This window comes from Schistocerca piceifrons, chromosome 2 (assembly GCF_021461385.2).
Source record: "Schistocerca piceifrons isolate TAMUIC-IGC-003096 chromosome 2, iqSchPice1.1, whole genome shotgun sequence".
In the NCBI taxonomy this organism is placed as follows: Eukaryota; Metazoa; Arthropoda; class Insecta; order Orthoptera; family Acrididae; genus Schistocerca; species Schistocerca piceifrons.
This window is the reverse complement of record NC_060139.1, coordinates 882,420,930-882,443,496: the sequence shown is the minus strand read 5'-3', so window position 1 is coordinate 882,443,496 and position 22,567 is coordinate 882,420,930. Positions and strand designations below refer to the sequence as shown.

The 22,567-nt window shown below is 43.7% G+C and overlaps 1 protein-coding gene across 1 annotated transcript in view; it reads left to right on the top strand.

The window, feature by feature from the left end:
* The window catches only part of LOC124775499 (Ig-like and fibronectin type-III domain-containing protein 1), a 1,067,132-nt gene that overhangs the window by 118,818 nt on the left and 925,747 nt on the right, over positions 1-22,567 (top strand). The window contains exon 3 of the mRNA XM_047250332.1: positions 12,538-12,576. The gene's annotated coding sequence lies outside the window, so the exon portion shown is untranslated. The remainder of the gene's footprint in view (positions 1-12,537; positions 12,577-22,567) is intronic.

The following is a 22,567-nucleotide window of genomic DNA, read 5'->3' as shown; positions in this document are numbered from 1 at the left end:
GCGCTTAACATAAAAAAAATTAGTACATATGCGCGAGGCTGCTTTTACCTTACGTTATATCGCTCAGGCTCCGCCATCGCTCCCCACGACCGGCCCAGCCAACTCCACACACACGACGACTCCCAGCTACTACTTACTCCTACTGCTACAGACACTGCTCTTACTGCATACAACACTGCTCTCTGGTCTGAGATTGTCTTATAGCTTACATATCGCAGGCAGCGCGTGAGCAGTCCATCGAAATTACACTGCTCGAGTGCGCTAGCAAGAAATTCTTTAATCATGGACCTCTTACAAGTTCTTTGAACAAACTATTTGTCTCAGGGAGTAATCGCTGGCGTCACAGGTTATAAAATGAAACATTGTTACTAGAAAGCAGGCATTAAGAGATAAATTTTAATCATTCAATTGCTATTCGGTACATATTCAACACCTGCACCCCTGACAGGTGACGTTATATTACAAATTTGAATCTCTGATTGTACATTATACGATTGCAATAACAGTTTACACGCACTTACGAACATTGCCACCAGAAAACTCAGACCATCCTCAGAAGTAATAGGACCCAGTAAGTTGGTCTTGACTGCGAATGGTGGTCACAGCCAAGGGTATCGGCTGGCGTGATACAAGGAAATGTGATAGTACCGCTGTTATTTTCGATATACTTAAATGATCAGGCGGACAAGGTGGGCAGCAATCTGCGATTGTTTCCTCATGGTGTGTGGTGTACGAGAAGATGCTGTCACTGCGATGCTGTAGGAAGATACAAGACAATGCAGACAACATTTCCAGTTGGTGTGAAGAATGATATAAATGTGGTACAATGTACAATGTACAATATTATGGAAATGGAAGAGGATGTAGATGAAGATGAAATGGGAGATAAGATACTGCGTGAAGAGTTTGACAGAGCACTGAAAGACCTGAGTCGAAACAAGGCCCCGGGAGTAGACAACATTCCATTAGAACTACTGATGGCCTTGGGAGAGCCAGTCATGACAAAACTCTACCTTCTGGTGAGCAAGATGTATGAGACAGGCGAAATACCCACAGACTTCAAGAAGAATATAATAATTCCGATCCCAAAAAAAGCAGGTGTTGACAGATGTGAAAATTACTGAACTATCAGTTTAATAAGTCACAGCTGCAAAATACTAACGCGAATTCCTTACAGACGAATTGAAAAACTGGTAGAAGCGGACCTCGGGGAAGATCAGTTTGGATTCCGTAGAAATGTTGGAACACGTGAGGCAATACTAACCTTACGACTTATCTTAGAAGAAAGATTAAGAAAAGGCAAACCTACGTTTCTAGCATTTGTAGACTTAGAGAAAGCTTTTGACAACGTTAACTGGAATACTCTCTTTCAAATTCTGAAGGTGGCAGGGGTAAAATACAGGGAGCGAAAGGCTATTTACAATTTGTACAGAAACCAGATGGCAGTTATAAGAGTTGAGGGGCATGAAAGGGAAGCAGTGGTTTGGAAAGGAGTGAGACAGGGTTGTAGCCTCTCCCCGATGTTATTCAATCTGTATATTGAGCAAGCAGTAAAGGAAACAAAAGAAAAATTCGGAGTAGGTATTAAAATTCATGGAGAAGAAGTAAAAACTTTGAGGTTCGCCGATGACATTGTAATTCTGTCAGAGACAGCAAAGGACTTGGGAGAGCAGTTGAACGGAATGGACAGTGTCTTGAAAGGAGGATATAAGATGAACATCAACAAAAGCAAAACGAGGATAAAGGAATGTAGTCAAATTAAGTCGGGTGATGCTGAGGGCATTAGATTAGGAAATGAGACACTTAAAGTAGTAAAGGAGTTTTGCTATTTAGGGAGCAAAATAACTGATGGTGGTCGAAGTAGAGAGGATATAAAATGTAGACTGGCAATGACAAAGAAATCGTTTCAGAAGAAGAGAAATTTGTTAACATCGCGTATAGATTTAAGTGTCAGGAAGTCGTTTCTGAAAGTATTTGTGTGGAGTGTAGCCATATATGGAAGTGAAACATGGATGATAACCAGTTTGGATAAGAAGAGAATAGAAGCTTTCGAAATGTGGCGCTACAGAAGAATGCTGAAGATAAGGTGGGTAGATCACGTAACTAATGAGGAGGTATTGAATAGGATTGGGGAGAAGAGAAGTTTGTGGCACAACTTGACTAGAAGAAGGGATCGGTTGGTAGGACATGTTTTGAGGCATCAAGGGATCACAAATTTAGCATTGGAGGGCAGCGTGGAGGGTAAAAATCGTAGAGGGAGACCAAGAGATCAATACACTTAGCAGATTCAGAAGGATGTAGGTTGCAGTGGTTACTGGGAGATGAAGAAGCTTGCACAGGATAGAGTAGCATGGAGAGCTGCATCAAACCAGTCTCAGGACTGAAGACCACAACAACAACAACAATGTAAGTGAATCCAGATGATTAGGAAAAACAACCCTGTAATGTTCGAATACAGCATTAGCAGCGTACTGCTTGACACAGTCATGTCGTTTAAATATCTGGATGTGACGATGCAAAGCCGGCCGATGTGACCGAGCGGTTGTAGGCGCTTCCGTCAGGAGCCACGCTGCTGCTACGGTCGCAGGTTCGAATCCTGCCTCGGGCATGGATGTGTGTGATGTCCTTAGGTTAGTTAGCTTTAAGTAGTTCTAAGTCTAGCGGACTGATGACCTCAGATGTTAAGTCCCATAGTGCTCAGAGCCATTTGAACCATTTGAACGTTGCAAAGCGGTATGATTTGGAACGAGCATATGAGGGTTGTGGTAGGGCAGGCGAGTGACCGACTTTGGTTTATTTGGAGAATTTTAGGAACGTGTGGTTCATATGTAAAGGAGACCGCAAATATGAAACTGGTGCGACCTTTTCTTGAATACTGCTCGAGTGTTTGGGATTCGTACCAAGTCGGATTGAAGGAGGTGAGCTGCTAGATTTGTTACGGGTAGGTCCGAGCAACACACAAGTGTTACGAAGATGCTTGAGGAGTTCAAATGGGGATTCCTGGACGAAAGGCGATGTTCTTTTCGAGGAACTCTGTTGAGAAAATTTAGAAAATGTGCATTTTGAACTGACTGCAGAACGACCCTACTGCTGCATAAGCACCACGAACATAAGATGAAAGAAATTGTGGCTCGTAAGGAGGTATGTAGACAGTCGTTTTTCCCTCCCTCTACTTGCAAGCACCACCCGGTAGCTCGAGGAGTGTGTATGTAGATGTATTCAAAAACGGAGAAATTTGTCACAGCAATTACAACAGGTTGGATTTACAAATGACATACCGTTCACTGACTGATATTCCTTTCCTCATCTTAACGATTTGTTAAACCTGCTGAATTCAGCAATGAATATTTCCCATTCTCCCAACAGTAACTTAAGTTTCGTCTCAGTCGTTTGTTTGAATAAATTCCGGTCGCCCGTTACGTAAACTAGTGCCGCGAGCTGTCACAGGTCTTTTCTGCGTTATAATTCATTGTTCTGGCTAAGAAATGTTGAAAGTTTTTGCGTATGGGTCTAAAACTGTCGTAGTAATTGAGAAAAACTGTTGAATTGGTCATGTTTCGCCCTAGTAAAAAAGTGATATTTCACGTTATGGTCTGCCGACTCGCACTGACCATCGGACAGTTAGCGACGCAACATTTTTTGGCGGTTGCTGGTTTTGTATTACTTTCCATTGCTAACACACGTATAATAACGGTGTACAAACGGTCAAAAGCTTTAGCTTCACGACGAAATCGTTATCTCGTCAGCTCCATGAAGGCTTCACTTACTACCGTGGGTAGCACAACGTATTAGCAGTTTCTTTTACGACTACTTCCAGTAGCATATAAACACAAATATTGGAGTTATCCGACGAGCAGCACTGCGTCAAACAACATATTCGTTCTCTGGACTACTGCCAAGTTCAGTATAACGTTTCTTCGCTGCGTAGCCAAGGTAGGAAAAAAATCGGCGACAGTTCCCTTACAACCAGCTCCCCATACGAACCAACCCCTCTGCTGGGAATATGGTAAACTTAGTCGAGAATTTGATGATTTTAAAAACGTCTGTTGGCTCACCGATACATATGTACCTACAGATTGGAAAATTGCGCAGGTCGCACCAGTGTTTAAGAAGTCGCATCAGTGTTTAAGAAGGATAGTAGGAGTAATCAATCGAAATACAGACCTATATCATTGACGTCTGTTTGCAGTAGGGTTTTGGAGCATATACTGTATTCAAACACTATGAATCACCTCGAAGGGAATGATCTATTGATACGCAATCAGCATGGCTTCAGAAAACATCGTTCTTGTGCAACGCAGCTAGCTCTTTATCCGCACGAAGTAATGGCCGCTATCGACAGGGGATCTTAAGTTGATTCCATATTTCTAGATTCCCGGAAAGCTTTTGACACCGTTCTCACAAGCGACTTCTAATCAATCTGCGGGCCTACGGGGTATCGTCTCAGTTGTGCGACTGGATTCGTGATTTCCTGTCAGGAAGGTCGCAGTTCGTAGTAATAGACGTCAAATCATAGAGTAAAACTGAAGTGATATCAGGTGTTCCCCAGGGAAGCGTTCTGGGACCTCTGCTGTTCCTAATCTATATAAATGACCTGAGTGACAATCTGAGCAGTTCTCTTAGGTTGTTCGCAGATGATGCTTTAATTTACTATCTAGTAAGGTCATCCGAAGACCAGTATCAGTTGCAAAGCGTTTTAGAAAAGATTGCTGTATGGTGTGGCAGGTGGCAGTTGACGCTAAATAACGAAAAGTGTGAAGTGATCCACATGAGTTCCAAAAGAAATCCGTTGGAATTCGATTACGCGATTAGTAGTACAGTTCTCAAGGCTGTCAATTCAACTAAGTACCTGGGTGTTAAAATTACGAACAACTTCAGTTGGAAAGACCACATAGATAATATTGTGGCGAAGGCGAGCCAAAGGTTGCGTTTCATTGGCAGGACACTTAGAAGATGCAACAAGTCCACTAAAGAGACAGCTTACACCACAATCGTTCGTCCTCTGTTAGAATATTGCTGCGCGGTGTGGGATCCTTACCAGTTGGGATTGACGGAGGACATCGAAAGGATGCAAAAAAGGGCAGCTCGTTTTGTATTATCACGTAATAGGGGAGAGATTGTGGCAGATATGATACGCGAGTTGGGATGGAAGTCATTAAAGCAAAGACGTTTTTCGTCGCGGCGAGATCTATTTACGAAATTTCAGTCACCAACTTTCTCTTTCGAATGTGAAAATATTTTGTTGAGCCCAACCTACATAGGTAGGAATGAGCATCAAAATAAAATAAGAGAAATCAGAGTTCGAACAGAAAGGTTTAGGTGTTCGTTTTTCCCGCTCGCTGTTCGGGAGTGGAATGGTAGAGAGGCAGTATGATTGTGGTTCGATGAACCCTCTGCCAAGCACTTAAATGTGAATTGTACAGTAATCATGTAGATGTAGATGTAGATGAAGTTTAGTTTTTAAGAGCTGATAGCAAAAAAATTTAGATTCCCATGATCCTATGGACTTTTGTTCTTACCAACCCACTAACCAAGTTTGTGGAAGCTCCATAATGAAGGTTAAGGTGATATATAAGTATTTTGAAACCTTATTCTTTCTGTGTTTATTAGGAAGCCGCGACTTCGTAATACGAAATAAACCATACTTCATTCATACAATCCTTACGTCATGCACGACTTATGATCTGCAGGTAAGTACAATAAGCTTTGATGCAACCGGTGATGTGTACATACACATTTGCACTGCATAAAGTCAGATGTCTGTATTAATTTCAATATCACCGTAAAACGCCTTGTATGTGTCACGTATTATTAGATTATAGCACAGAGGCAACATGTTAAGGTAAAGATGAAATTTATCTTAACATTGCGCTCTAAGTTGCAGGCTGTAAGTAGTTAGAACCACCATTATTGTCAACAAATCAAACAGTAAGCGTGTAGAAGAAGGAGCGCGTTAAAGAACAAAGACCATTAAAGAATTATAAAAATGATCAGACAGACTTTTTTTAGAGTCCTTAAATATATATATTTCATATTACCTTCTGTTAATAACACAGTTACAGTTATTTGGAGACGACTGCTGTCAGAATATTTCATTGTAAATGTTGAAATAGACTAAGTCGGATTTTATCTCCTGAAAATGAGTATAGTGATTATGATCTTCAACAGCCTGAATTTTGATCCAAATTTAACTCGGATTACATTAATACCCGGCTGATTAGTAACCATGTATATTCATGTGCTCTGCCGGTAATTTTATACGTATATTGCCAAGGTTACATTGTACCAAGATCGTTCACAGACAATACTGAAAGCGAAACACTGTTGTAACACATCTAGAGGATGATGTCACGTAAAATGGTCCACCAAATCGTCCTCGTGTGACAGTTACGTTTCGCGCTAGACACTGCTTGACTGAACAAAGTTCTTGGTAACTTTCGCAGATGTCATGCTGTTGCACTTCAACGGGCCAAACTTCCGACAGCTTAGTGAAACTTTGAAACCTAAATTTAGATGGATATCGAGTTACTGGAGCAAAAGAAACATCGACCTCTCAGGAATTATGCACAAAAGAAGAAGACTAGAGTTTCCGGAAGCAAAAGGAATGTAGAGGCTTAATGTTGCAAGGCGTTGCTATATTAAGCCGTGATGAACGCTTAGTACCGAAGGCTGTAAAACCAAAGTCTCTGGTCGACGTATACGTTAGCGGGTCATGCGACCCTGAGAGGAAATGCGTCTCGTAACCGTTGACTTGGCGAGAGTGCGCGAAGTCTTAAATTTACGCTTCCGCTTGAGCGTAGCTCGCCGCGGCTTGGCAAGGGAACCGGACGTCATCGCAACGCTAGCGGAGAGCCCGTCTGCGCATGCGCTGTAAGCAGCGCGAAGATTGAAACTGCCGGCCCGGCCGCGCGTCCCTGCAGTCGACTTTCGCAGTGTGGTGAAGGCGGCGACGACTCCTCGCCTACGGTTACGCCGCACCTGATCGCTTCCAGAGACGGTAATCGTCTTACGTCTGAAGCAAGGGGGATCGGCGCTGTGATACTTGGAATTTTTAGTTTTCGATACGGATATCCCGCAGACGCGGTTCGTGTATTAGCGTCGGTAAGTACACAGTGCTGATCGTCTGATATTGCTTTTCCCTTTCCCGTGCATAACTTATATGGTGTTGGAAGTGTTAGACATTCGGTTGTCATTTCCGTCTCAAGGACAGCTGCGGTATCATTTCAGTTCTCTTCATTTTTCATCTATTTCTTCCGTTTTTTTTCAGTAGTCATTCTAACGAAACTTCTTTTTAGTGCTTCAGTGTTCCTCAGTTACCTAGAGCATAAAGTACTAATGTTTAGGGAAGGTAGATACTTATCTGCACATGTTAGTGCTGACACTGAAATAGTAATAGTGACGAAACAAAGCAAAGTTGTTCGAAAAGAAAATTTATGTTTAGTAATGTTTCACAAAATTTTATGTACTGGTTTTCGAAGTCAACTTCCTAGTGTTAATCCATAACAAATATGTTATTAACAAAAACTACCTCCAGGTCAATTAAAACTGCAGAGCTTTTGATAGATATCTCCTGAAATATCTCTTGTTAGAGGTTTAACGACCCTGTTTTTAGCCGATCAGTGAACTTACTCAACCCAATATAGGGGAAAATACAATTTAACGAGCTATCCAAAACACAGTACAACCTAACACAAAGCGTTCGAGGGGCGTAAATCTTGATGTCCCAATTACAAAACCCAAAGACGGAGAAAAAATAACTACATTAAGTTAAAATTTTCTTCGGGCTTTTTAAAATGTTGAATTATCTTCAGTGTCGTAACATTATATTTATATACAAAGCTCTTGCAATGTTTGTCACTTCACATTTCATCTTATCTTGTAGATGTTGCACAATGATTTTGATCCTGCTTAAGGGGATCACAAGATTTACTATTCGTATCTCGTGTTTGCCTTTGCATAGACTTATATGGCGAGAGATAATGTTCCTGAGATAGCGTGGAACAAATGTATGTTGGGATCGCGTAGTGCAACAAAAACACGTTGGCTTAGGATTTACGTTAGTGTGACTTTTTCTATATGGATCAGAAGGAAACGTCCAAAAGTATTGCGTAGAGATTTGATTTGCCACTTCTTTTTACCTTTATTCTAAAAGAAATGTGTCAAACAAAATTTATTTACTTTTTCTCAGTAGTAAGAGCGACAGAGGAAAGAATTGAAAGACAGACGAACCATGGTGGCAGCTAGAAACAAATGCGAGTGATGCGAAAGTGTGTGACTTTATCTGTCAAATTAGTTACGAAGAGAGATAGCGTGGTGGCTAAGACAACAGATTCGTGCCGAGAAGGAGCAGTGTCTGAAACTTCATCCGGCAATCTTATTTTAACTTTTCAGCGAGTTTCGTAAATCGTGCCAAAGAATCCGGTATCACTGCTTCAAATAGGGAGCAAACGTAGATTATTGTGGTTCAGTGCGGATTTCCGCTCTGTCTTCCTAAATTGTTTTTGATTACTAAATCCCTTCTGACTTCCTTAACATTTGTCCTTATTCCATTGTTTCAGTAGTGGATTTGTTAATATTATCTGCCAAAAATTTGTGGGGCAAGTACTCCGATATTATTTGGTTCCATAGCGAGAAATTAGCACTGGTTCGACTTCGAGTAAGACTGTAGTTTCAAGAAGCTGTATGTAGCCACTATTGTAGGAAACCTTTGTATTGCAAGTGTGCGTCGAAGGGTTCTCTACTCAATATGACCAACGCCGTGTATGAAACTGTTCTCTCGTAAGTAGTGCCGGTCTTAGACCCAAATGACACACGCCTTTTCTTGGGGCGCCAAGCAGAGAAGGTTTTTATAAAATGGTTGAAATGGCTCTGAGTACTATGGGACTTAAATTCTGAGGTCACCAGTCCCCTAGACCTAGAACTACTTAAACCTGACTAACCTAAGGACATCACACACATCCATGCCCGAGGCAGAATTCGAACCTGCGACCGTAGCAGCAGCGCGGTAAGGTTTTTATACAGCACTATCAGAACCAGCAGTGACGCCCAAATGCAAAGTTTGTATACCGTTCTTTTATCGCAACTAGTAGCGAATATTTACACTGGTGAGAATGTACGAGAATAAAGGGAGGGGGAGGGGGGAAGGAGGGAGGATGGGAGGGGTGCCGAATGATAAGTCGCTTCTGTGGTAGAATGTTTTCGAACCGGCCAGGCTCCTAAGGCTGTGGCGCCGGAGCCAGTATTCGGTGAGGATCTTTCGAGTAAGCCTACTGCAATCGTTTAGGGAGGACCCTCAAGCATCCGGATCACACTAACTTTCAAGTGTGACAGATGGATTCAACACCACCAGAACGTCTCTAGCTGTCAGTGAGCTTTGTGCAGTCTATCGGCCTTTACACCTAGTGTCTCCACAATGTCAAACTTCTCATAAACGCTGTACTGTTATAAGATTATTTCGCGTTGAATGTTATGAAGAAACTCGATCTAAGAACAGCTCCGATGCAGCCATAGAGATCATAACTGTGAGATCTTTATACAGGACTATCACAATCATTAGTGGCTGCTTGTGGTGCCCCTGGGTCCCAATTGCAAGACTTGTGTGCTGTGCTTATAGTAGAAAATGTTTTGCGTGGCAATTCTTGGTCCGACATGCTCCTTAACTAAGATAAAAAATTTTTTATCCATCACAACAGTCTCTGATCGTAGTAACCGGTTTCAATTATCATAATCGTCTTGCCACGTGGGATTAGCCGAGCGGTCTAGGGCGCTGCAGTCATGGACTGTGCGGCTGGTCCCGGCGGAGGTTCGAGCCTTCCCTCGGGCCTGGGTGTGTATTGAAACACTTTAGAAAGATACATCCATATCTGCCATTAAAGCTCTGTTCGAATCGACGCCTAGCTGCTTCGGAGCCGATGTTTTTCCCAGCGGTGACAAATGGTTCAAATAGCTCTGAGCACTATGGCACTTAACATCTGAGGTGATCAGTCCCCTAGAACTTAGAACTACTTAAACCTAACTAACCTAAGGACATCACACACATCCATGCCCGAGGCAGGATTCGAACCTGCGACTTTAGCGGTCGTGCGGTTCCAGACTGAAGCGCCTAGAACCTCTCGGCCACTCTGGCCGGCCAGCGGTGACAGTTTTATGTACTGATTTTCGCACCCTATACGTGTTCTTCCTAGTACGCTGTATACGCACAACAAATAAAATTTCATTAATTGCTGACCTCCCTGGTGTTACTATTTCACTGTTCAGCACTGTATACAAGCAGTTCCTTATAAAATGATTAAGAAGTACAGGGGGTGACCAAAAAATTGTGCAAACGCCGCCAACACAACACATTATCATGCCTAATGCGGAGTAGGAAAACTGCTGGCATTCAAAACAGCTTCCAGTCGTCTAGGAACGGATAAATACAGGCCCCGTACGGCTTTCAGGGGAATCTTTTATTATGCTTCCTGCGAAATGTTAGGAAGTTCAGGTAACGATAATGGAGGTGGACAGGATTGCGCACCCTCCTCTTCAAAGTAGACCACAAATGCTCAATAATATTGAGAACTGGTCACGGTGGTGACCAGTGGAAATTCGACAATTCATCTTCGTGCTCACGAAACCAGTCCTGGCTGATGTGAGTTGAGTAACACGCGGGCCCTTTCGTTTTGAAACACAGAATTACCATTGCGGGGAAACCACTGTATCATGGGATGGACTTGGTCAGCGGAAATGGTCACCTAATCCTGGGTATTAATGCTACCTATCGCAGTAACCATGGGGACCTTCGAATACACGACATGGCCGCCCCAAAAAAAATTAACTGATCGTGTGGCATTGTTGGCCAGGAGGCCCCATCCGGGGGAGTTCGGCCGCCTTACTGCAAGTAATTTTTAGGTGACGCCACGTCGGCGACTTGCGAGTCAGTGATGATGAAAATGATGATGGACACACAACACCCAGACCTCTGCCGGGAATCGAACCAGGGCCCCCTGCGAGGTAGGCGGTAATGCTACCGCTACGCTACAGAGGCGGACATGGCCGCCCAAATCATCACCGAACCACCCCCACGCTCCACTCTTGAGACGTAAAGTCGACCAGAATTTGTAAAATATAAAACAAGTCTCATCCGACTAATTGAATTCTTCCTTTGTATCCTAGCCCAGGTTTTATGACTCCGAGACGACAGTTCCCCGTTACTTGCATCTAAGTGGTTTTGGAACTCCAATCGCCTGCAGTTCCCTGCTTTCGGAGCTCACTTCGTGTTCTTTTGGGCTGACAGCGAGAGTGACATTCAGTTCTGCATATACTTTTACAGCTGCAGACCTCTTATTTTTCGTAGCAACCCTCTTCAGTGACCGTCAGTCACAAATCACTCGATACTCATTTTCGCTAGCATTATAACTTATCGGATAATGCTTTACGGCCTTCCCTGTATTCGGTATATATCTTCAACATGGGGCCTCTTGAAACACCAGACACGTCGGCTACCTTAGTTATGGAAGCACCCACCCCACAAGCATCAACAGTTTCCCCACGTTCCAGTTCACCTAGCTCCAACACAATGCATTCGCATCTACGCAGAACAGTGTTCTGACAACGACCGACACTTGCAACAATATTGAGGATACTGCACTGCTGCTGTTGGTGGTCAAATACAACGGCCCAGCCTGCAACTGACTATCATCTGCATATGTAAAAGAATAGATTGTCCGCTGTATGCTGTATTGTGCTTCATTAAAATCGTACTGTAAGCTAATTTCGGCCGTAAGTCATTATTAAGCACAGTTGCTTTGTCGTGTAATACTAAATGTGACCTACCTTCGCGATCTCCACTACTCTATCTTTCAACAAGATACTGCACGACCGCATGTTGCCCGTGCTGCTCTACCCTCATGCGACCCGTTTTCAAGATCGCTTTGCCCCTCCCGCCGGATGTTCGAGTTCTCCCTTGGGCATGGATGTGTGTGGTCTTCTTAACATTAAGTTAGTTTAAGTAATGTGTAAGTCTAGGGGACGATGACCTAGACAGTTTGCTCCCTTACGAATTCACACACATTTGAACATTTTCAAGATCGCTCACCTCTTAGCAAGTGTGCTTGATAACGCCTCAAGGCCGAAATCAGCTACCAGTGCGATTTTAATAAAGCACAATACAGCCTAGAACAGACAATGTATTCTTTTATTAAACACTAAGAGGCTATGGATCCTTGTGGGGCCGGCGGGAGTGGCCGAGTGGTTCTAGGCGCTACAGTCTGGAACCGCGCGACCGCTATGGTCGCAGGTTAGAATCCTGCCTCGGGCATGGATGTGTGTGGTGTTCTTAGGTTAGTTAGGTTTAAGTAGTTCTAAGTTCTAGAGGACTGATGACCTCAGAAGTTAAGTCCCATAGTGCTCAGAGCCATTTGAACCATTTGAACATCCTTGCGGAAGCAAAAATCTGCAAATATGTTCAAGCATGTATGTTTCCGTATTTTTTTCCAACCACTGTATGTCTAATCGCTTACCGTGGCAACGCTGTCATGCAATTTTCTCTTGTTCCAGATTCCACTGACCTTTCCATCTTACGCCAACGCTTAGAAGGTAAGTGGATGTGATATTTAACTCCCTTTTTTCTTTTTAATTTGCGCGCTACCGCGCTCTCAGTGCGATTTCCTGTGACGTCAGCGTGTCGCTGCTGTGTAACCATGGTGAGAGGTTTGAAGTGGGTCGCCAAGTGTTTTGCACGCTGTAGCAGCGCATCCCGCGATACAAACACAGGCTTGTGTCTGCTTTCACAGCTGTTTGCATGTCTTCAGTAGGTTGTTGAACTCACGTAGCAACACCGACAAGGAGGGTCATTTCCGAAAAACTCTCCTTTACTCGTATTTATCTCAGTACTAACACAAAGGACAGTCTGTACTTTACTAACACCATTTGGCCTTTCAAATGTTCGTTTTAGCGACGCAAGGATGTTAAACATAGAGTGTAATAGTACCTAACGATATGGCACAGATACGAATACGTAAAGAGAAAGGTACCTAGGAAACCCTTACCAGAAGGAGAGCCAAGATGAATGGAAAATTTCTATGGCATACAGGAGTAGGTTGCTTTCGAAGGAACAGAAAAAAAACACAAATAAAGAGAGGTAAGAAGGATCAAATTTGTTGGGTAAAATCGGTGAGTAGAATTCTGCAGATTATCACAAAACAGGCGAGACATGGGATAGCAACGAAACAAGCAAATTAATGAGTTAAAAAAAATTATTGCCCCACAGACCTCTTTCTTGGCTGCGTCTGTGCATAATTGCTTCGTAAATCTGAAATTTCCACTTCAGGCTCAATAAAGACTATAACATTAACATTATGGGTTTCATGATATAAAATCGCTTCCACACTCTTGGAAGAAATACGCGATATGAGATAAAATTAACAATAAATTCCTGCTTCGCGGCTAAATCCTTACGAAAGGCGAAACTGGTTCCATCAATCATTAACGGTGAGATGAGTAATACAATTATTCCATAATAGTATTTTCTGAAGCTATCAGACACTGAAATTACGGTTTCTAACGTCACAACTAAAAATCAAGGAAATCATTGCTGAGTTCCCGGAGAAGTGCCTGCCACACTGTCGATGCACACGTTATTTTTCATTGGTACTTATTACCTAAGCGCACTGGAGACAGAATTTTCCTGTTGGCCATAAGCAATACGAGAGGCAGGTACTGGGTAAAGTGGTCATTCAATGAAGAAAAGTATTCTAATGTAAACACTAGCAAGAATACTGTAAGCTCTAAATTCGTCTTCAATTTATGTTATGGGCTACGGGTTTCGGCGATATAACACGCTATCATCAAGCCCTCTATACTCGAAGTGGCTGAATTTTCCAATGGAAAACGTCTGTGTGTCATTTGCGAAAATATCCAATCTTCAGATCTGCTTACGTACGCGCGATATTAACAAGTGACAGCACCTCTAAGACAAAATTAAAATTTTGTTATTTTGACATGTGACACATTTACGTTTGTCACTGGAAAATTTAGCCACTATCTGGTACAGAGGGCCTGTTGATGGTGAACTATATCGTCGAAAGCGGTAGCCTGTAACACAAAATCGAGATGAACTTACAACTGACGGTGTTCTTGATTTCTTTTTTTTTTTACACCTGTATTGGCTGTTGTCCTATGCTGTAGCAAAGTAAGAATGGATGCGCCTAAGTTTTCTAATGTTTTACAAAGCAGATGTGAGCATTTGGAGGATCAAATAATAGTTGGAAGTCATCTATCTGAAACACATGGTGTATCATCCGATTTGGCACGTCTATATTTCTGAAACTAATAGAGATATACAGTGACTTTTCTTTTTTTGATGAATGGGGGACTCAAAAAGCTTTTTTTTGTCACACCTGTTCAAAGGTGTTCAATACGCCTTCCCTCAGATGCACGACATATATAAATCCGGTATTCAAATAGCTCCCACACTGCAACGAGCTTGTCTTGAGTTACAATTTCCACAACTGCCGTTATGCTATGTCCTAGTTCATTCATTGTTGTTGGTAAAGGACGCACATAAACAAAGTCTTTAATAAACTCACATAAGAAATAATCACATAAAGTCAGGTCTGGTGACCTTGGAGGCCAGTAATGTAAGGCTGAATCATTTGGTCCAGTGCGACCGGTCAGTAATCACTCGATTCAAAAGTTCCCCGCACTTCCAGATGTCAGTGATGCGGTGCCCCATCTTGTTGGCAAATGAAGTCTCCAACTGTGGGAAAAGAAATTTCTCAAGTATATCGAGCTATGTGCTTCCTGTAACAGTGTTCCCGGTAAATAAAAATGGACCATATACCTTTTCCCGTGAAACTACCCAAAACACATTAAATTTTGGAGAGTCCCTCTTATGTTGTACAACCTCACGTTATGACGGTTCACCTTTCCATTTAAATGGGATTTTGCCTCGTCACTAAACGCTGTGCGTGGGAGAAAACTGCCATCCTCCGTCTTGCCAAGAACAAAATTACAAAACTCCACACGTTGCTGTTTGTCACCTTCACGAAGAGCTTGCAGCAGCTGAATTTTGTATGGTTTCATGTGTAAACATAGACGTAACACACGCCAAACGGACATCGGGAGCATGCTGAGCTGTTGAGCTGCACGGCAAACGGATTTCTGCGGATTCTTTGTGAAACTATGGCGGACGCGTTCGACGTCTGTGTCAGACACTACGGGACGGCCCGGCGAATTGCCTTGTAGGAGGATTCACACCATACCTAGTACGAAAGTGACGCGGAACAGTTATTAGTGATGCGTACAGCGCAAAACGTAGAACACAAAACGCTTTATGTTTCCCCGACACCATTTTTACTAGAACTGAAGTGGGCTCACACTGTTGTTAACCTAGCGGGAACCATTTAAAACTCTTTCCAACAGTACCTTTGTTCAAGCACACGTCTCAAATAACATGATAGTTATGATTATTTCAAATCTATATGATTCTTTTTGACGCATCCTGTGTATCATCAGCAGTGTGTTGAAGGATGAGACTTGTACGTTTCCAGCTTACCTGAGGTAGCGCTTGCTGCTGAGTGAGAACTCTGAATCCTCAACGCCTTGAATTACTACGACCACCTGAAAGAGCCACAAGTCGGCGGCAGGCTTCGTTGGGACTTCTCCCGTTTGTCCTTAGTTGCTGTGACGGCCACATGAGCATTAGGCGGCTGCTTTTTATCCTCATCGTGCCCTCTGGAGCGTGATACCGGCCATGAGACGCACGTGGCGGTGTGTTGTATTTCATTGGCAGCCACGGCTGCTACGAATTGCAGATGTTCACATTGCAAAGCGATGCGATCTTTTATTCTTCAGATGTTCTGAGGAGAGAGGGGGCGCCTTAGTCCTTCCAATAGGAAACTTAAATGGGAACCGTTTGGTAGGACTACTCCGACATTTACCTTACATCTTTATTTGTGAGACGTGATATGTACTTGGCCCCAAGCTGAGTTTGGAAGAATGTACACCTTGCCAAATGCGTTCTCTCTAAAGTCCGGAAACGCTTTCAATTATTTATTGCACAAGAACCAAACATTGCACATATATCATACAAATGTCATTTTGAAGAAAAAGATGAAAGTTTTTTTTTTTTTTTAATGTATACCGCCACAGCGTAGTTTGGTAATTTACCGATAGTCAGCGCTAGTCGCAAACTTGACGAGTTGAGGTGCGGAGCGAGCTTTCTGTGCGTTCGAGTTCGACAAAAACAAGTGTGTTACAGCTGTTCAACGGATGTTTAGAACTAAGTACGGTAAGAAGCCACCAACAAGGAAGGCCATTTACCATTGGCACAAAACATTCTTTACGACGGGTTGCTTTTGCCCGGCAAAGAGAAGCGGACGTACCAGTGTGAGTGAAGTGAATGTGGAGCGCGTACGAGAGACATTCATAAGGAGTGCAAAGAAATCAGTGCGTCATGCATCCCGTGAACTCGAAAAGGTTCCAGTGACAGTGTGGAATGTCCTGCGACAGAAGCTATCTATGAAACCATTCAAATTGGAGCTAGTGTAGAAGCTCAATGACGACGACAAAGACAAGCGTTTTGAGTTTTGTTCGCAGTTGAAACAATTGAATCAGGATGCGGATGGCATTGTTGATAGCTTAATTTTTAGCGACGAAGCCACTTTTCCACACTAAGGGGAAAGTGAACAGGCATAATTGTCGAATCTGGGGTACAAAGCATCCACACATGCACTGAATCTGAGCGTGATTCCCCAAAGGTAAATGTTTTTTGTCACACCGAAAACTGCACGGGCCATTCTTCTTAGCCAAGAGCACTGTCACTGGATATTCCTACTTGGACATGTTGCAGCAATGGCTGATACCTCAAATGTAATCGGACTCTCCGTTCATCTTTCAGCAGGATGGGGCTCCACCCCAGTTACATCGTGAAGTTCGTGGGTACCTGAACACGAAGCTGCCGCATTGATGGATCGGCCGTGCTACAGAAGGGGACAGCTGTTTCATGAAATGGCCTCCCCGATCACCAGATCTCACTCCGTGTGACTTTTTTCTGTGGGGACACATTAAAAGATCTGGTGTGTATACCGCCTCTACCACGTGATGGGCAGAGCTCCGGGAGAGAATAAGGGAAGCGACTGACACAGTCGGCGATGCCATACTGGGACGGGTATGGCAGGAATTCGATAGCCGTATTGACTTCTGCCAGGTTACTCATGGTTCGCATATCGAATGTTTGTAAAAAATACTTTCAGAGTTTCTCTTCAAAATGCAATATGTATGACATCTGTACAATGTTTAGTTCATGTGCAATAAATAATTGAAAGTGTTCCCGGACTTTTTGTACACCCTGTAGATTTGTGGTTGGTGGATATGAGGTTCAAATGGCTCTGAGCACTATGGGACTTAACTTCTGAGGTCATCAGTCCCCTAGAACTTAGAACCAGTTAAACCTAACTAACCGAAGAACATCACACACATCCATGCCCGAGGCAGGATTCGAACCTGCGACCGTAGCAGTCGCGCGGTTCCAGACTGTAGCGTCTAGAACCGCTCGGCCACCCCGGCCGGCTGGATATAAGGATTATTCACTCCTTTACACCATGGGTCCCAAGAACAGAAAAAGGTGACCTCGTGGTGCAATTTCTACACTGTGGCAAGAATACGAAAATTCCAAGTTTCGTAAAAATTCAGCACGAAAAACTACCACTGCTCGAAATTTGCGTTGTTTAATGATTTTCGGGTCCCTGTTTGGACGTTATTTCAATACAACAACACCCAGTCGCACCTTGTGATAAATGTGGTTTCATCCTTGACTTTGGCCAAAGAATTTGTCGTCGACTGTAAACGTGCCTGTTTGGGTTAAGCTAGTCGACACTACATCTACATCTACATGGATACGCTGCAAATCACATTTAAGTGCCTGGCACAGGGTTCATCGAACCACCTTCACAATTCTCTATTGTTCCAATCTCGTATAGCGCTCGGAAAGAACGAACACCTACACATTTCTGTACGAGCTCTGATTTCTCTTATTTTATCGTGGCGATCGTTTCTGCCTACGTAAGTCGGTGTCAACAAAATATTTTCGCATTCGGGGGGAAAGTTGGTGATTGGAATTTCGTGAGAAGATTCCGTCGCAACGAAAAACGCCTTTTTTCAATGATGTCCAGCCCTAATCCTGTATCATTTCAGTGACGCTCTCTCCCCTATTTCGCGAACATACAAAACGTGCTGCCCTTCTTTGAACTTTTTAGATGCACCCTCCCTGGCGACGATATACGAAGTGACTGATTGAGGGGGGATTATGGGACTAAACGGCGATACGAAGGGTTTTGAGTACACCAGACCCCATCTCGGGGAAAGTGGATAAGGGAGATGCTAGCTTACAAAACCCGATTTTTTTTCCCTCGGCGCCAGTACTATTAAACCAAACCTGGAACGATCGATTTCCGCGAGTGATGTAGAACTTTACATTCTCGCGTCTCCACAGTAAGCACTGACCGTACTACACCTCTCGTAACACTGGAATTTTTGTTTAGGCCCTCTGCGCTACTAACGTACTTCTATTGTTGCTTATTCTCGGAGATGGAAAATTTCCTTTTTCCAAGGGTTTCCTCAATTAGCCCATACGGTGTCCTGTTACGATGGGACACAAATCCACCTCAGTTTTCAGCGCTGTTACAGAATATACCGAGTAATCAAAAAGTCAGTATAAATTTGAAAACTGGATAAACCACGGAATAATGAACATAGAGAGGTAAAAATTGACACACATGCTTGGAATGACATACGGTTTTATTAGCACCACTCCATATTGCTAGATGCGTGAAAGATCTCTTGCGCGCGTCGTTTGGTGATGATAGTGTGCTCAGCCACCACTTTCGTCCCAGGTCCGCATACCTCAGTCCGTGCGATTATTGGCTTTGGGGTTACCTGAATTCGCAGGTGTATCGTGATCGACCGACATCTTTAGGGATGCTGAAAGACAACATCCGACGCCAATGCCTCACCATAACTCCGGACATGCTTTACAGTGCTGTTCACAACATTATTCCTCCACTACAGCTATTGTTGAGGAATGATGGTGGACATATTGAGCATTTCCTGTAAAGAACTTCATCTTTGCTTAGTCTTAATTTGTTATGCTAACATTGCTATTCTGATCAGATGAAGCGCCATCTGTCGGACATTTTTTGAACCTTTGTATTTTTTTGGTTCTAATAAAACTACCTGTCATTCCGAGCATGTGTGTCAATTTGTACCTCTCTATCTACATTATTCCATGATTTATTCAGTTTTCAAATTTATACTGACTTTTTGATCACCCGGTATCTTCGTACATCCATATTTAAATGGAGGACAGTGGGACGTCAGCTGGTATAAATTTATATTAAAAATGAAGAAATTCCTCAAGCTGTGTTTAAGAAGTCGATTTTATTTTGGCAACTAGTTTCAACGTTGTAACAACGTCATCTTCAGGCCCGTACACTTGTTGACGTCAACTGCGTGCGGCTGATACTAGAAGTCAGTGGTGAGATACCCACGTGCTCCGTGTAGAAGTTGGTTAGTGACTCAAATACAGAATATGGGTGTCAACTGCCAGCGGTGCCTAACGTTGACGCAGAGACGTAGCAGTCATAATACTACTGATGACGGTACAAATGTGCGGTAAAGAACAGTTGTTTGCGTTATACACTACTGGCCATTAAAATTGCTACACCACGAAGATGACGTGCTACAGACGCAAAATTTAACCGACAGGAAGAAGATGCTGTGATATGCAAATGATTAGCTTTTCAGAGCATTCACACAAGGTTGGCACCGCTGCCGACACCTACAACGTGCTGACGTGAGGAAAGTTTCCAACCGATTTCTCGTACACATACAGCAGTTGACCTGGTGAAACGTTGTTATGATGCCTCGTGTAAGGAGGATAAATGCGTACCATCACGCTTCCGACTTTGATGAAGGTCAGATTGTAGCCTGTCGCGATTGCGGTTTATCGTATCGCGATATTGCTGATCGCGTTGGTCGAGATCCAATGACTGTTAGCAGATTATGGGATCGGTGGGTTCAGGAGGGTAATATGGAACGCCGTGCTGGATCCCAACGGCCTCGTATCACTAGCAGTCCAGAGGACAGGCATCTTATCCGCATGGCTGTAACGGATCGTGCAGCCACTTCTCGGTCCCTGAGCCAACAGATGGTGACGTTTGCGAGACAACAATCATCTGCACGAACAGTTCGACGACGTTTGCAGCAGCATGGACTATCATCTCGGAGACCATGGCTGCGGTTACACTTGACGCTGATCACAGACAGGAGCGCATGCGATGGTGAACTGAACGACGAACCTGGGTGCACCAATGGCAAAACGTTATTTTTTCGGATGAATCCAGGTTCTGTTTACAGCATCATAATGGTCGCATCCGTGATTGGCGACATCGCGGTGAACGCACATTGGAGGCGTGTATTCGTCATCGCGATACTGGCGTATCATCCGGCGTGATGGTATGGGGTGATATTGGTTACACGTCTCGGTCGCCTCTTGTCCGCATTGACGGCACTTTGAACAGTGGACGTTACATTTCAGATGTGTTACGACCCGTGGCTCCACCCTTCATTCGATCCCTGCGAAACCTTACATTTCAGCAGGATAATGCGCGACCGCATGTTTCAGGTCCCGGACGGGCATTTCTGGATACAGAAAATGTTCGACTGCTGCCCTGGCCAGCACATTCTCCAAATCTCTCACCAAGTGAAAACTTCTGGTCATTGGCGGCCGAGCAAGTGGCTCGTCACAATACGCCAGTCACTACTCTTGATGAACTGTGGTATCGTGTTGAAGCTGCATGGGCAGCTGTACCTCTACACGCCATCCAAGCTCTGTTTGACTCAATGCTCAGGTGTATCAAGGCCGTTATTACTGCCAGATGTGGTTGTTCTGGTACTGATTTCTCAGGATATATGCACCCAAATTGCGTGAAAATGTAATCACATGTCCGTTCTAGTATAATATATTTGTCCAGTGAATACCCGTTTATCATCTGCATTTCTTCTTGGTGCAGCAATTTTAATGGCCAGTAGTGTAGGTGTACCTGAATTACCAGAATTTAGTCTGCAAACACGGGCGGCGTTAGGTCATCTATGAACCAACCGATGATAACGTATACTAATCACTTTGCTTATAATAAAAAATGTGCTTGTCGACCGGAGAGAGCTCTTAAGAGGACGAGACGGATTATCTGAAGTACCACGGCTCGGCGCCCGGATACAGCGTGACGTCAGCGGCTGAGGCTCACGGCGGACTCGAGAGCTGCCACCGGCAGTTTCTGCGAAAGCCCGGCGGTTGCCAGCCACCCGGCGCCGGTGTGAACGGCCTGGCGCGCGCGGGCTCGGCCTTGACCCAGCGCGGCCTCGAACCCCTCGCGTCACACACCCACTGGCCGGAGTGCAGCCGAGCTCCCGTCCCTGCGCAGTGACTCAGGTCCAGGTGCGGAGCACGGGGGAGGCGTTACCACGGGCCTAACAGCGGTCGCTGTTAAGGACCTTCTAACATTCTGCGTGGCCTCTGTTTGTTCTAAGTCGTGTCTCTCGACCACTTTCGCGCAACGACGCTCTGAGCATGTTTTTTGGGGAATTGATCAGTTTGAACGTGGGACCTGTTGCTGTTAAGGAGACGCCAGACCACACATGACATGTAGAGTTCAGAAGAGTTCAGTGAGACTAGCGATGATATAATCAAATAGGTAATGATATCAGCGTCAGCTCCACTGCACTCCCTGTAAAAGAATCTTAATACTAACTAAATTTAGTGGAAGGGGTTCAAGGCTTTCCTATTTTTAGTTATCTGGTAAAATAACGTCGAAAAAGCAGTTAAGTTTGCCATTGGAATTTTTATTCTACTCATTGTTTATGAATTGCGCTCTTGATGAAAGGAAATATTTTAATACAGGATGATAAAAACCAACTAGGTTCAACAAAAATGTGAACAAATATTCCCTGAATGGGTTTCCAAGTTCTGCAATGAATCGAAGGATGACATATGCCATATCACATGTATAATCTAGGTTTAAATTAAGTTTCATAAAAGAGAAAACTATCAAAATGGTCTACAGTGACCCTCAATTATCTTTAATTACTTATTTAACTTGTAGTAAATTACAGTGGTTGATGTGGCTTCTCAATAATTATATAACAGAAAAATCATCGCGTTTCAGATTTTAACTTCCAGTAGCAAATGTGAATATCATGAAGTTTAATTGACGATTGACACGAGTATTACGTAAAAATGGGATGTAACAGATGAGACTTCTGCAGTTGTGAGTGAAGCCTTATGCGCTCTTATGCGGCATCGCGTGCGTTCATTACCTTGTCGGTGGTTAGGGCAGCGTCAGCGGTGGCAGGCGGCGCAGCTCCACACACCTCGCCGTCTCGGTAGCAACTCTCTCGAATTTCTCTTTACAACAATTTACTGAAATGGGTTTATGAAAAAGGTATCTGGTTGTGTTTTCAACTGACCAATCAGGATCTCAATGTTAACCTTAAGCTCTGCCTACAAAAATTCTGTCTATCCAATGAGAAA